Source organism: Scyliorhinus torazame, chromosome 1, assembly GCF_047496885.1.
Source record: "Scyliorhinus torazame isolate Kashiwa2021f chromosome 1, sScyTor2.1, whole genome shotgun sequence".
Lineage (NCBI taxonomy): Eukaryota > Metazoa > Chordata > Chondrichthyes > Carcharhiniformes > Scyliorhinidae > Scyliorhinus > Scyliorhinus torazame.
The window spans coordinates 20,628,225-20,640,652 of NC_092707.1; the positions used below are offsets into that span (position 1 = coordinate 20,628,225).

The window sequence follows — 12,428 nt, forward strand, 5'->3', positions numbered from 1 at the left end:
GCCTGACAGGTATTTTGGGCAGGATCCGTGCACGGGTGGGTGCGAGGAGAGTTGTGTGGTTGGGAGCTGTTCCCCATCCCGAGTGCATGGCGCCCTGGGCCATTGCTCAACGCGCGTCCCGATCTAGGTTGGCCATTAATGACAAGGGAGGGGAGGGGATGGGATGGGGGGTGAATCAACTCCACCTGATCTGCAGGGTGCAGTTTTTCATTTTCTTTATAAAAAGAAAACTTTACAATTTGACATTTTTAGAGTCGGCTGTTGCTTCAGGCCGTTTGATTCTCGTCTTCCCACTCCAGCGGCACCTCGTCCTTTAATCGCTCCAAACAAAACAATTACACACAATTTTGGAATTGTGAAATTTTCACACCAGTTCGCCCGCAAACACTGCTTTTTCCTGTGTGTGTGTCTTTGTGGCAAGTCTGCGAGACCAGCTCTCTTCACATTCTGTCCAAGCCAGACCCTGTCTGAGGCCCAATCAAGAAACGTACCCCTCCCCTCCTCACCTCCCCCCCCCTCAATACCCCCTCTCCCCTCAATGCCCCCTCCCCTTCCCTCAATACCCCCCTCTCCCCTCAACACCCCCCTCCCCTTTCCCTCCCTCAGCCCTCCCCTTTCCCTCCCTCAGCCCTCCCCTTCCCTCAACACCCCCCTCCCCTCCCCTTCCCTCAACACCCCCCTCCCCTCCCCTTCCCTCAACACCCCCCTCCCCTTCCCTCAACACCCCCCTCCCCTTCCCTCAACACCCCCTCCCCTTCCCTCAACACCCCCCTCCCCTCCCCTTCCCTCAACACCCCCCTCCCCTCCCCTTCCCTCAACACCCCCCTCCCCTTCCCTCAACACCCCCCTCCCCTTCCCTCAACACCCCCCTCCCCTTCCCTCAACCCTCCCCTTCCCTCAACACCCCCCTCCCCTCAACACCCCCCTCCCCTCCCCTCAACACCCCCCTCCCCTTTCCTCAACACCCCCCTCCCCTCCCCTTAACACCCCCCTCCACTCCCCTTCCCTCAACACCCCCCTCCCCTCCCCTTCCCTCAACACCCCCCCTCCCCTCCCCTTCCCTCAACACCCCCCTCCCCTCCCCTTCCCTCAACACCCCCCCTCCCCTTCCCTCAACACCCCCCTCCCCTCCCCTTCCCTCAACACCCCCCTCCCCTTCCCTCAACACCCCCCTCCCCTCCCCTTCCCTCAACACCCCCCTTCCCTCAACACCCCCTCCCCTTCCCTCAACACCCCCTCCCCTTCCCTCAACACCCCTTCTCCCCCTCCCCTTCCCTCACCACAACCCCTCCCCTCAACATCCCCTTCCCTCAACACACCCCCTCACCCCCACCTCCTCAAGTTTGGCTGCGGGTCATCCCTCTCATAGCCTCAAAAATGCCAAAGGATTGAAGGGCTTTGCGTCATTTTTATGGGTGGGGTGGGGGCATCAGAATCATTCAGTGAGTGCATCTGTAAAGACGCAGACCCGGGGGGGGTGGAGGAGTTTGCTTTCAACTCGGAAGGCCACCGAGGAATTGATGGCCGGAATCTGGAATTAAAGCGCGCATTGAAAACAGCTTCGACTCGAGAAGAATCTTAAGTCACTTCAGCATCAAAGAACAGAAAAGGCGAGGAACGCAATCTATCGGGAGCTGGCAGCCAAGCAACATTTCCCCCTCAGAAGGAAATAGTTTGTCTCTTTGGAGCTGCAAGTGCTTTGGATTGAAGTCAACAGGCTGGCTGGTGGAGATCATTCTGCACCACACAGCTGTTGTCCTTCAATGCCACTGTGGGGAATTTCGCTTTACCGCAAACCCACGGATAACCTCATGATGCTCCACTTCTCCAGCTTCCACCCTAAACACATTAAAGAAGCCATCCCCTATGGACAAGCGCTCCGTATACACAGGATCTGCTCAGGCGAGGAGGAGCATAACAGACATCTACAGACGTTGAAAGATGCCCTCGTACGAACGGGATATGGCACTCGACTCATCGATCGACAGTTCCAACGCGCCACAGCGAAAAACCGGACCGACCTCCTAAGACAAACATGGGACACAACCGACAGAATACCCTTCGTCGTCCAGTACTTCCCCGGAGCGGAGAAACTACGTCATCTTCTTCACAGCCTTCAACACGTCATCGATGAAGATGAACATCTTGCCAAGGTCATCCCCACACCCCCACTGCTTGCCTTCAAACAACCGCGCAACCTCAAACGAACCATTGTTTGCAGCAAACTACCCAGTCTTCAGAACAGTGACCACGACACCACACAACCCTGTCATGGCAATCTCTGCAAGACGTGCCAGATCATCGACATGGATACCACTATTACACGTGAGAACACCACCCACCAGGTACGCGGTACATACTCGTGCGACTCGGCCAACGTTGTCTACCTCATATGCTGCAGGAAAGGATGTCCCGATTATTCAGCGTCTGATCTCCGGGTAAGCGTTCTCCAAGGCGGCCTTCATGACCCGTGACAACGCAGAATCGCCGAGCAGAAACTTATAGCCAAGTTCCGCACACATGAGTGCGGCCTCAACCGGGACCTGGGATTCATGTCGCATTACATTCATCCCCCACCATCTGGCCTGCAAAATCCTACCAACTGTCCTGGCTTGGTACAATTCACACCTCTTTAACCTGGGGTTACCCCATCTCTGAATCTGCAAAGATTTAATCACCTGCTAATGCTCGCATTCCTAGCATTGTTTGGCATCTTTGAATTTGTCTATATATGTGTTTCTGGAACAGACCTCTTCATTCACCTGAGGAAGGAGCAGCGCTCCGAAAGCTAGTGACATCGAAACAAACCTGTTGGACTTTAACCTGGTGGTGTAAGACTTCGTACTGTGGGGAAGACACACACCAGTGGAATGGGACGGTAAGGCAAACCGACCGGAACTAATGCAGCGCCACACTGATTCCTTTCAGTCATGTACACTCTCCAGTCCCCTGACATCGATTTATCCTTCACAAGGTGGTCACAAGATGAACACGGAGGGGGATCATCTTTCATTGCATCGCCACAGCGAATTTGCACAGACTGATCGCGCGGAGCTCCCTCTCTTCCCCACCCTAAACAACCACAAACATTCATTTTCCTAACTTGTGTTTCACAAAGGTGGCAATCAGCGGCAGGATAAATACTGCGGCCGCAGGAGCAGGGCAGAAGTTTGGGAGTTGTGCAACTCGCCAGCTGCCAGGCAGTCCACAACCCCGTCTACCTCCTGACAAACATGCACCCCCTCCCCCACTGACAGCGCACGATCTACAATATGCACTGCAGCAACTCGCCAAGGCCCACAGAATTAGGGCTGTTTAGCACAGGGCTAAATCGCTGGCTTTTAAAGCAGGCCAGCAGCACGGTTCAATTCCCGTAACAGCCTCCCCGAACAGGCGCCGGAATGTGGCGACTAGGGGCTTTTCACAGTAACTTCATTTGAAGCCTACTTGTGACAATAAGCGATTTCATTCATTTCATTTTCATTTCATTTCATTATAGAATCCCTCACAAGAGTTTCTTCCAAACCCACAACCTCCAGCACCCAGGAGGAGGAGGGCAGCTCATACATGGGAGAACACGGCCGCCCACAAGTTTCCCTCCCGGTCGTACCATCCTAAAATGGGAAAAGAATATCGCTGTTCCTTCACTGCCACGGGATCAAAAGCCTGGAAATTCCTTGCCCCAACAGCACTGTCCCCAACTCACACCTGCAGTGAGTCAAGCAAGTGAAAAAATGAAATGAAATTCGCTTATTGTCACAAGTAGGCTTCAAATGTTCTGACGTTCTGAATCCTCCCTCTCTGTACCCGAACAGGCACCGGAGTGTGGCGACAAGGGGATTTTCACAGTCACCGTCATTGCAGTGTTAATTAGCTATTAGCTATGATGAGAGAACAAAGAACAAAGAACAAAGAAATGTACAGCACAGGAACAGGCCCTTCGGCCCTCCAAGCCCGTGCCGACCATACTGCCCGACTAAACTACAATCTTCTACACTTCCTGGGTCCGTATCCTTCTATTCCCATCCTATTCATATATTTGTCAAGATGCCCCTTAAATGTCCCTATCGTCCCTGCCTCCACTACCTCCTCCGGTAGTGAGTTCCAGGCACCCACTACCCTGGGCCCGGGCATTAGCTGTGAGGAGAGGTTGAATAAACTTGGTTTGTTCTCACTGGAACAAAGGAGGTTGAGGGGCGACCTGATAGAGGTCTACAAAATTATGAGGGGCATAGACAGAGTGGATAGTCAGAGACTTTTTCCCAGGGTAGAGTGGTCAATTACTAGGGGGCAGAGGTTGAAGGTGCGAGGGGCAAGGTTTAGAGGAGATGTACAAGGTAAGTTTTTTTTTTTTTTTTTACACAGACGGTAGTGGGTGCCTGGAATTTGCTGCCGGAGGTGGTGGTGGAAGCAGGGATGATAGTGACGTTTAAGTGGCATCTTGACAAATACATGAATAGGATGGGAATAGAGGGATACGGAACCCGGAAATGTGGAAGATTTTAGTTCAGATGGGCAGCATGGTCGGTGCAGGCTTGGAGGGCCGAAAGGCCTGTTCCTGTGCTGTACTTTTCTTTGTTTAATGTAAGCCAATTTATATAGAACATACAGTGCAGAAGGAGGCCATTTGGCCCATCGAGTCTGCACCGACCCACTTAAGCCCTCACTTCCACCCCATCCCCGTAACCCAATAACACCTCCTAACATTTTTGGTCACGAATGGCAATTTATCTTGGCCAATCCACCTAACCTGCACGTCTTTGGACTGTGGGAGGAAACCGGAGCACCAGGAGGAAACCCACGCAGACATGGGGAGAACGTGCAGACTCCACACAGACAGTGACCCAGCGGGGAATTGAACCTGGGACCCTGGTGCTGAAGCCACAGTGCTATCCACTTGCGCTACTGTGCTGCCCGACTTGTGACAATAATAAAGATTATTATTATTAGATTGGTCTTTCTTAGATGATACCAGGCGTACTGAGCATTTCCAGCATTGTCTGGTTTTCATTATTGGAAAGTGGAGCTCAGCTGACGCACGGCACCACCGGCTGAACAACTTTACAGATTTTTTAAACCTTACTGTAAGTCTTCTACAAAGTGTTGATTATTCGTTTTGATATCAGGTTCTAAATTTACTGAGACTAATGATGGGACTGCTCTACTCAGTTGGCTAGAGAGTGTGGATTACATTAACGCTAACACAGGGTCCGTTCCCCGTGCTAGCTGAGGTAGACTTGGGGCCTGCCTCCTCTCCCTACCCACGGTCATAAAACAATCGTGGCACTTTGCCGTTCGGTGAATAATTGCCACGGTTTGCCTTCGGGAGGGGAAGATGTTGTCTCCATCCATGTCCCCTTGCCGTGGGTACCGGATTTACCTTTACCAGATGGTTTAACATCTTGGCTCCCAACTTTATAATTCCCCCCACAAGTACCTGCAACTTCCTTTTTAGTCGATTTGTGAATCATTTCCACCTTGCATTATTCCCATTGCTTTTAAACAGCAGCTCTTGGTGAAGAGCTTTGTCAAAAAGGTTTTTAAAAAATAATCTCACATGTGATGTGGGCGTCACATCTGGGCAGCATTTGCCCTCTATTCCAAATTGCCCTTGGACCGAGTGGACATTTCAGAGAGCATTTTTAAGAGTCAACCACATTGCTGTGGGTCTGGAGTGTGACCCCAGGCAGATTTCATTCGTGAACCAGATGGGTTTTTACAATGGTTTCATGGTTATTAGACTATTAATTCAAATTTCACCATCTGTTGTGGGATTTGAACCTATGTCCCAGGAGCATTACCCGGGGTCTCTGGATTACTGGTCCAGTGACAATACCACTGCACCACCCGCCTCCCTCTCTTGGGCCACAAAATCTCAGGGTAACCAATCTGCTCACTTTGATTTGGTTTGAGCTAAAAAAAGCTCCTATCATTTCAGTCCATTTTCATTTTATTGGTGTCACAAGTAGGCTTACATTAACACTGCAATTAAGTTACTGTGAAAATCCCCTCACCACACTATAGCGCCTGTTCGGGTACACCGAGGGAGAATTCAGAATGTCCAATTCACCTAACAAGCACGTCTTTCGGGACTTGTGGGAGGAAACCGGAGCACCCGGAGGAAACGCACGCAGACACGGGGAGAACGTGCAGACTCTGCACAGACGGTGACCCAAGTGGGAATCGAACCTGGGACCCTGCTGCTGTGAAGCAACAGTGCTAACCACTGTGCTACCATTCCACCCATACCGTGACTTGGAGGGGAACCTCAAGGTGGTGGTATTCTCAGGTATCTGCCGCTCTTGTCCTAGATGGTAGTGGGTTTGGAAGGTGCTGTCTAAGGAACCTTGGCAAGTTACTGCAGTTCATTTTGTAGATGGTACACACGGCTGCCAATGTTCGTCAATGGTGGAGGGTTTGAATGTTTGTTTAAGGGGGAGCAATCTAGTGGGCTGCTTTGTCCTAGATGGTGTCGAGTTTCTTGAGTTGTTGGAGCTGCACTCATCCAGGCAAGTGGAGAGGGATCAATTATACTTCTGATGTGTGCCTTGTACATGGTGGACAGACTTTGGGGAGTCAGGAAGTGAGTTTCATGCCATAGGATGAAAGCACGGTGGTGCAGTGGTTAGCACTGCTGCCTCACGGCGCAGAAGATCCAGGTTCCATCCTGGCATCGGGTCACTGTCCGTGTGGAGTTTGTACATTCTCCCCGTGTCTGCGTGGGTTTCACCCCCACAACCTGATAGAGGTCTACAAAATTATGAGGGGCATAGACAGAGTGGATAGTCAGAGGCTTTTCCCCAGGGTAGAGGGGTCAATTACTAGGGGGCATAGGTTTAAGGTGAGAGGGGCAAGGTTTAGAGTAGATGTACGAGGCAAGTTATTTTTACACAGAGGGTGGTGGGTGCCTGGAACTCGCTATCGGAGGTGGTGGTGGAAGCAGGGACGATAGTGACATTTAAGGGGCATCTTGACAAATACATGAATAGGATGGGAGTAGAGGGATACGGACCCAGGAAGTGTAGAAGATTGTAATTTAGTCGGGCAGCATGGTCGGCACGGGCTTGGAGGGCCGAAGGGCCTGTTCCTGTGCTGTACATTTCTTTGTTCTTACCCAAAGATGTGCAGGGTAGGTGAATTGGCCACGCTAAATTGTCCCTCAAAAAGGGAAAAATAATTAGGTGCTCTAAAGTTTTTAAAAAAGGATTCCTAGCCTTTGACCTGCCCTGGTAACCACAGTATTAAGATGGCTAGTCCAATTCCGTTTCTAATCAATGGTAACCCCCAGGATGTTAATTGTGAAGGAGTCAGCAATGGTAATGCCATTGAATGTCAAGGGGCAACGGTGAGATCCTCTCTTGATCATTACCTGTCACTTGTGTGGGACGAATGTAACTTGCCACTTCTCAGCCCAAGCCTGGATATTGTCCAGGTCTTGCTGCATTTGGACAGGGACTGCTTCTGCATCTGAGGAGTCAAGAATGGTGCTGAATATTGTGCAGTCATCCGCAATAATCCTCACTTCTGAGCTTATGATGGCAGAGAAGTCCATTGATGAAGCAGCTGAAGATGGTTGGGCCTAGGACACTACCTGAGCAACTCCTACAGTGATGTCCTGGAGTTAAGATGATTGACCTCCAACCACCACAACCATCTTCCTTTGTGCCAGGTATGACTCCAACCAGCGGAGAGTTCCCCCCTCCCCCGCCAATTCCCATTGACTCCAGTTTAGCTAGGGCTCCTTGATGCCATACTCGGTCAGATGCTGCCTTGATGTCAAGAGCAGTCACTCTCACCTCACCATGTCCCATTTTGGTATTGGGTGATCAAAACTGGACCCAGTATACAAGGTGGAGGCACACTATTAAGTTTCAGCAATCTTCTCTTGTACTGTACTAGCCTGCACTATATGAAACATGCCTATGGTGCTGAGGACTCCGGTTTGATACCATACACGGGTCACTGTCCGTGTGGAGTTTGCACATTCTCCCAGTGTCTGCGTGGGTTTCGCCCCCACAACCCAAAGATGTGCAGGTTAGGTGGATTGGCCATGCTGTATTGCCCCATAATTGGGGAAAAGAAATTGGGTACTATAAAAAAAAAAAGTTTAAAATGAAACGGAGAGAATGGGGCTAATTGGATTGATCTGCAGAGCAGGTATGGACTTTCTGGGCCAACTGACTGCCTCGTATGCTCTAATTAAACAGCAATAAAAAGTTTAGCTTTGAAAATTGCTGCCTCACAGTGCCTTTGACATGCTGAGCGCTGACTCCACTAACATCATCAAGGTTGCTTTCAACACTTTTGAATCCAAGTTGTAATTTAGTGTCAGTAGACATCCCTGCATCCCAAGGTCCTGATCTCCTATCTTGGATTGTGAAAGTCGCCTAGTTCCAGAGAACCATAGGCTGCTCTCCCATTTGACAGCTGACTGGTGGTGATTTAATCAGAGGGCCAACACACCTCGGGTGAGGGGCACGGCTGAGAAGGAGGGGTCTTCACGGTAAGCTCAGCCGGTATGGGAATTGAGCCTGCGCTGTTGGCATCGCGAACCAGCCGCCCAGCCAACGGAGCTAACCGGCTTCGCCTTTACCATGCATTAGTGATGGATAAGTGGGTGTCACCCGTTACCTTTTGCATCAGGAGGTTGTGATTTCAAGCTGCACTCCAGAGAGTTCAGCACGTACACAATCCAGGTTGATGACTGCAGTGCAGTACCGAGGGGATGCTGCACAGTCTTTCAGATGAGTGGGTAAACCGAGACCCTATCGGCTTCCCTTGGAGTTGGATGTAAAAATCCCACTTTATTCAGTGAAGGTCAGGAAGGTTCTACCCCATTGGTCAGGCCAATATTTACCCCATAACTAACATCACTGAACAAAGAAAGATCATCTGGTCATTATAGAACATAGAACTGTACAGCACAGTACAGGCCCTTCGGCCCACGATGTTGTGCCAAACTAGTCTGAAACTAAGAGCAAATCTACCTACTCCCAATCATTCTAGTGCACTCCATATGCCTATCCAATAACCGCTTGAAAGTTCCTAAAGTGTCCGACTCCACTACCATAGCTGGGAGCGCGTTCCACGCCCCAACCACTCTGAGTAAAGAACCTACCTCTGACATCCCTCCTATATCTCCCACCCTGAATCTTATAGTTATGCCCCCTTGTAACAGCTACATCCACCCGAGGAAAAAGTCGCTGAACGTCCACTTCGATCTATCCCTCTCATCATCTTATACACCTCAATTAAGTCACCTCTCATCCTCCTTCGATCCAATGAGAAAAGCCCTAGCTCCCTCAACCTTTCCTCATAACACCTACCCTCCAATCCAGGCAGCTTCCTGGTAAATCTCCTTTGCACCCTTTCCAATGCTTCCACATCCTTCCTATAATGAGGTGACCAGAACTGCACACAATACTCCAAATGTGGTCCAACCAAGGTCTTGTACAGTTGCAGCATAACCTCACGGCTCTTGAACTCAATCCCTGTTAATAAATGCTAACATGGCTCTATTCACTTGGGTGGCAACTTTGAGATCTATGGACATGAACTCCAAGATCTCTCTCCTCCTCCACATTCTCTCCACAGGGAGCTAGGGATTTTCTCATTGGAGCGAAGGAGGATGAGAGGTGGCTTAATTGAGGTGTATAAGATGATGAGAGGGATAGATCGAGTGGACGTTCAGCGACTTTTTCCTCGGGTGGATGTAGCTGTTACAAGGGGGCATAACTATAAGGTTCATGGTGGAAGATATAGGAGGGATGTCAGAGGTAGGTTCTTCACCGGGTCTGTGTAGCACAGGGCTAAATCGCTGGCTTTGAAAGCAGACTAAGGCAGGCCAGCTGCACGGTTCGATTCCCGTAACAGCCTCCCCGAACAGGCGCCGGAATGTGGCGACTAGGGGCTTTTCACAGTAACTTCATTTGAAGCCTACTTGTGACAATAAGCAATTTTCATTTCTTCAGAACCCTGCCGTTAACCCTGTAATCCGCATTCAAATTTGTCCTACCAAAATGAATCACTTCACACTTATCAGGGTTAAACTCCATCCGCCACTTTTCAGCCCAGCTCTGCATCCTATCAATGTCTCTTTGCAGCCTACAACAGCACTCTACATTATTCACTACTCCAACAATCTTGGCGTCATCAGAAAATTTACTAACCCAACCTTCAACTCCATCATCCAAGTCATTGATAAAAATCACAAATAGCAGAGGACCCAGCACTGATCCCTGTGGTACGCCGCTGGTGACTGGGCACCAGGATGAAAATTTACCATCTACCGTCTTCTATGTGATAGCCAGTTACTGATCCAATCAGCCAAATTCCCCTCTATGCCATGCCTCCTTACTTGCTGCATGAGCCGACCATGGGGCACCTTATCAAACATCTTACTAAAATCTATGTATACGACATCAACTGCTCTACCTTCATCTAATGTACTTAGTTACCTCATCAAAGAATACAATCAAACTTGAGGCAAGACTTACCCCTCACAAATCCATGCTGACTATCCTGGATTAAACTGCATCTTTCCAAATGATCATAAATCCTATCCCTCAGGACCATTTCCAATAATTTACCTATGACTGAAGTGAGACTAACCGGCCTATAATTCCCAGGGTTATACCTATTCCCTTTCTTGAACAACGGGACAACATTCACCTCTCTCCAGTCTTCTGGCACTATTCCTGTTGACAGTGAGGACACAAAGATCAAAGCCAAAGGCTCTGCAATCTCATCCCTTGCCTCCCAAAGAATCCTAGGATATATCCCATCAGGCCCAGGGGACTTATCTATCCTCAGGCTTCTCAAAATGTCTAACACATCTTCCTTCCGAATAGCTACCTCCTCCAGCCCATCATCCTGTATCGCACTATCCTCCTCAACAACATAGCCCCACTCCTTTGTGAACACTGAAGAAAAGTATTCATTTAGGCCCTCTCCTATATCTTCAGACTCCATGCACATGTTCCCACTACTGTCCTTGACTAGCCCTAACTTCACCTTGGTCATTCTTTTATTCCTCACACAAGTGTAAAAAGCCTTGGGGTTTTCCTTGATCCTACCCGCCAAGGACTTCTCATGCCCCCTCCTAGCTCTCCAAAGCCCTTTCTTGAGCTCCTTCCCAGCTTTCTTGTATCCCTCAAGTGCCCTAACTGAACCTCGTTTTCTCATCCTTCCATAAGCCCCCTTCTTCCTCTTGACACGACACTCAACCTCTTTTGGAAACCATGGTTCCCTCACTCGACCATTTCCTCCCTGCCTGACAGGGACATACATGAAATGAAAATGAAATGAAAATCGCTTATTGTCACGAGTAGGCTTCAATGAAGTTACTGTGAAAAGCCCCTAGTCGCCACATTCTGGCACCTGTTCGGGGAGGCTGGTACGGGAATCGAACCGTGCTGCTGGCCTGCCTTGGTCTGCTTTAAAAGCCAGCGATTTAGCCCAGTGTGCTAAACCAGCCCCAAGGACATATCAAGGACACGCAGTATTTGCTCCTTGAACAAGCTCCACATCTCAATTGTGCCTATCCCTGACAGTTCCTGTTTCCATCTTATGCTCCCCAATTCTTGCCTAATCGCATCGTAATTACCCTTCCCCCAGTTATAAACCTTGCCCTGCCATATGTTCTTATCCCTCTCATTGCTATAGTGAAAGTCACAGAACTGTGGTCACTATCCCCAAAGTGCTCTCCCACAACCAAATCTAACACTTGGCCCGCCAAACTATTCGAATTATAGTGGTTCCAATCAATATTTGGAATGTTAAAGTCACCCATGACAACTATCCTGTGACTACCCCACCTATCCAAAATCTGCATTGCAATCTTTTCTTCCATATCTCTGTTACTGTTTGGGGCCTATAGAAAACTCCTAACAAAGTGACCGCTCCTTTCCTATTTCCTTTTTAAAAATAAATTTAGAGTACCCAATTCATTTTTTCCAATTAAGGGGCAATTTAGCATGTTCAATCCACCTACCTTGCACATCTTTGGGTTGTGGGGGCGAAACCCTCGCAGACACGGGGAGAATCCTTTCCTATTTCTAACTTCAGCCCACACTACATCAGTAGAGATCCTCCTCAAACTGTCTTTCTGCAGCCATTATACTATCCTTGATTAACAATGCTAATCCTCCACCTCTTTTACCACCTTCCCTAAACTTACTGAAACATATAAACCCCGGAACCTCCAACAACCATTCCTGCCCCTGTTCTATCCATGTCTCTGTAATGGCCACAATATCATAGTCCCAGGTACCAATCCATGCTTCAAGCTCACCAACCTTATTCCTGGTGCTCCTCGCATTGAAGTAGACACACTTCAAACTACCTTCATGCCTGCAGGTCCACTCTTGTGACCTTGGTACCTTCCTTAGTACTGCACTACCCTCAACTTCCTGAACTCCAGCAACGCT

At 49.4% G+C, this 12,428-nt stretch overlaps 1 protein-coding gene across 3 annotated transcripts in view; it reads right to left on the reverse strand.

The window, feature by feature from the left end:
- hic2 (hypermethylated in cancer 2) overlaps positions 1 to 12,428 on the reverse strand; it is a 134,290-nt gene that overhangs the window by 32,432 nt on the left and 89,430 nt on the right. The window lies entirely within an intron of this gene.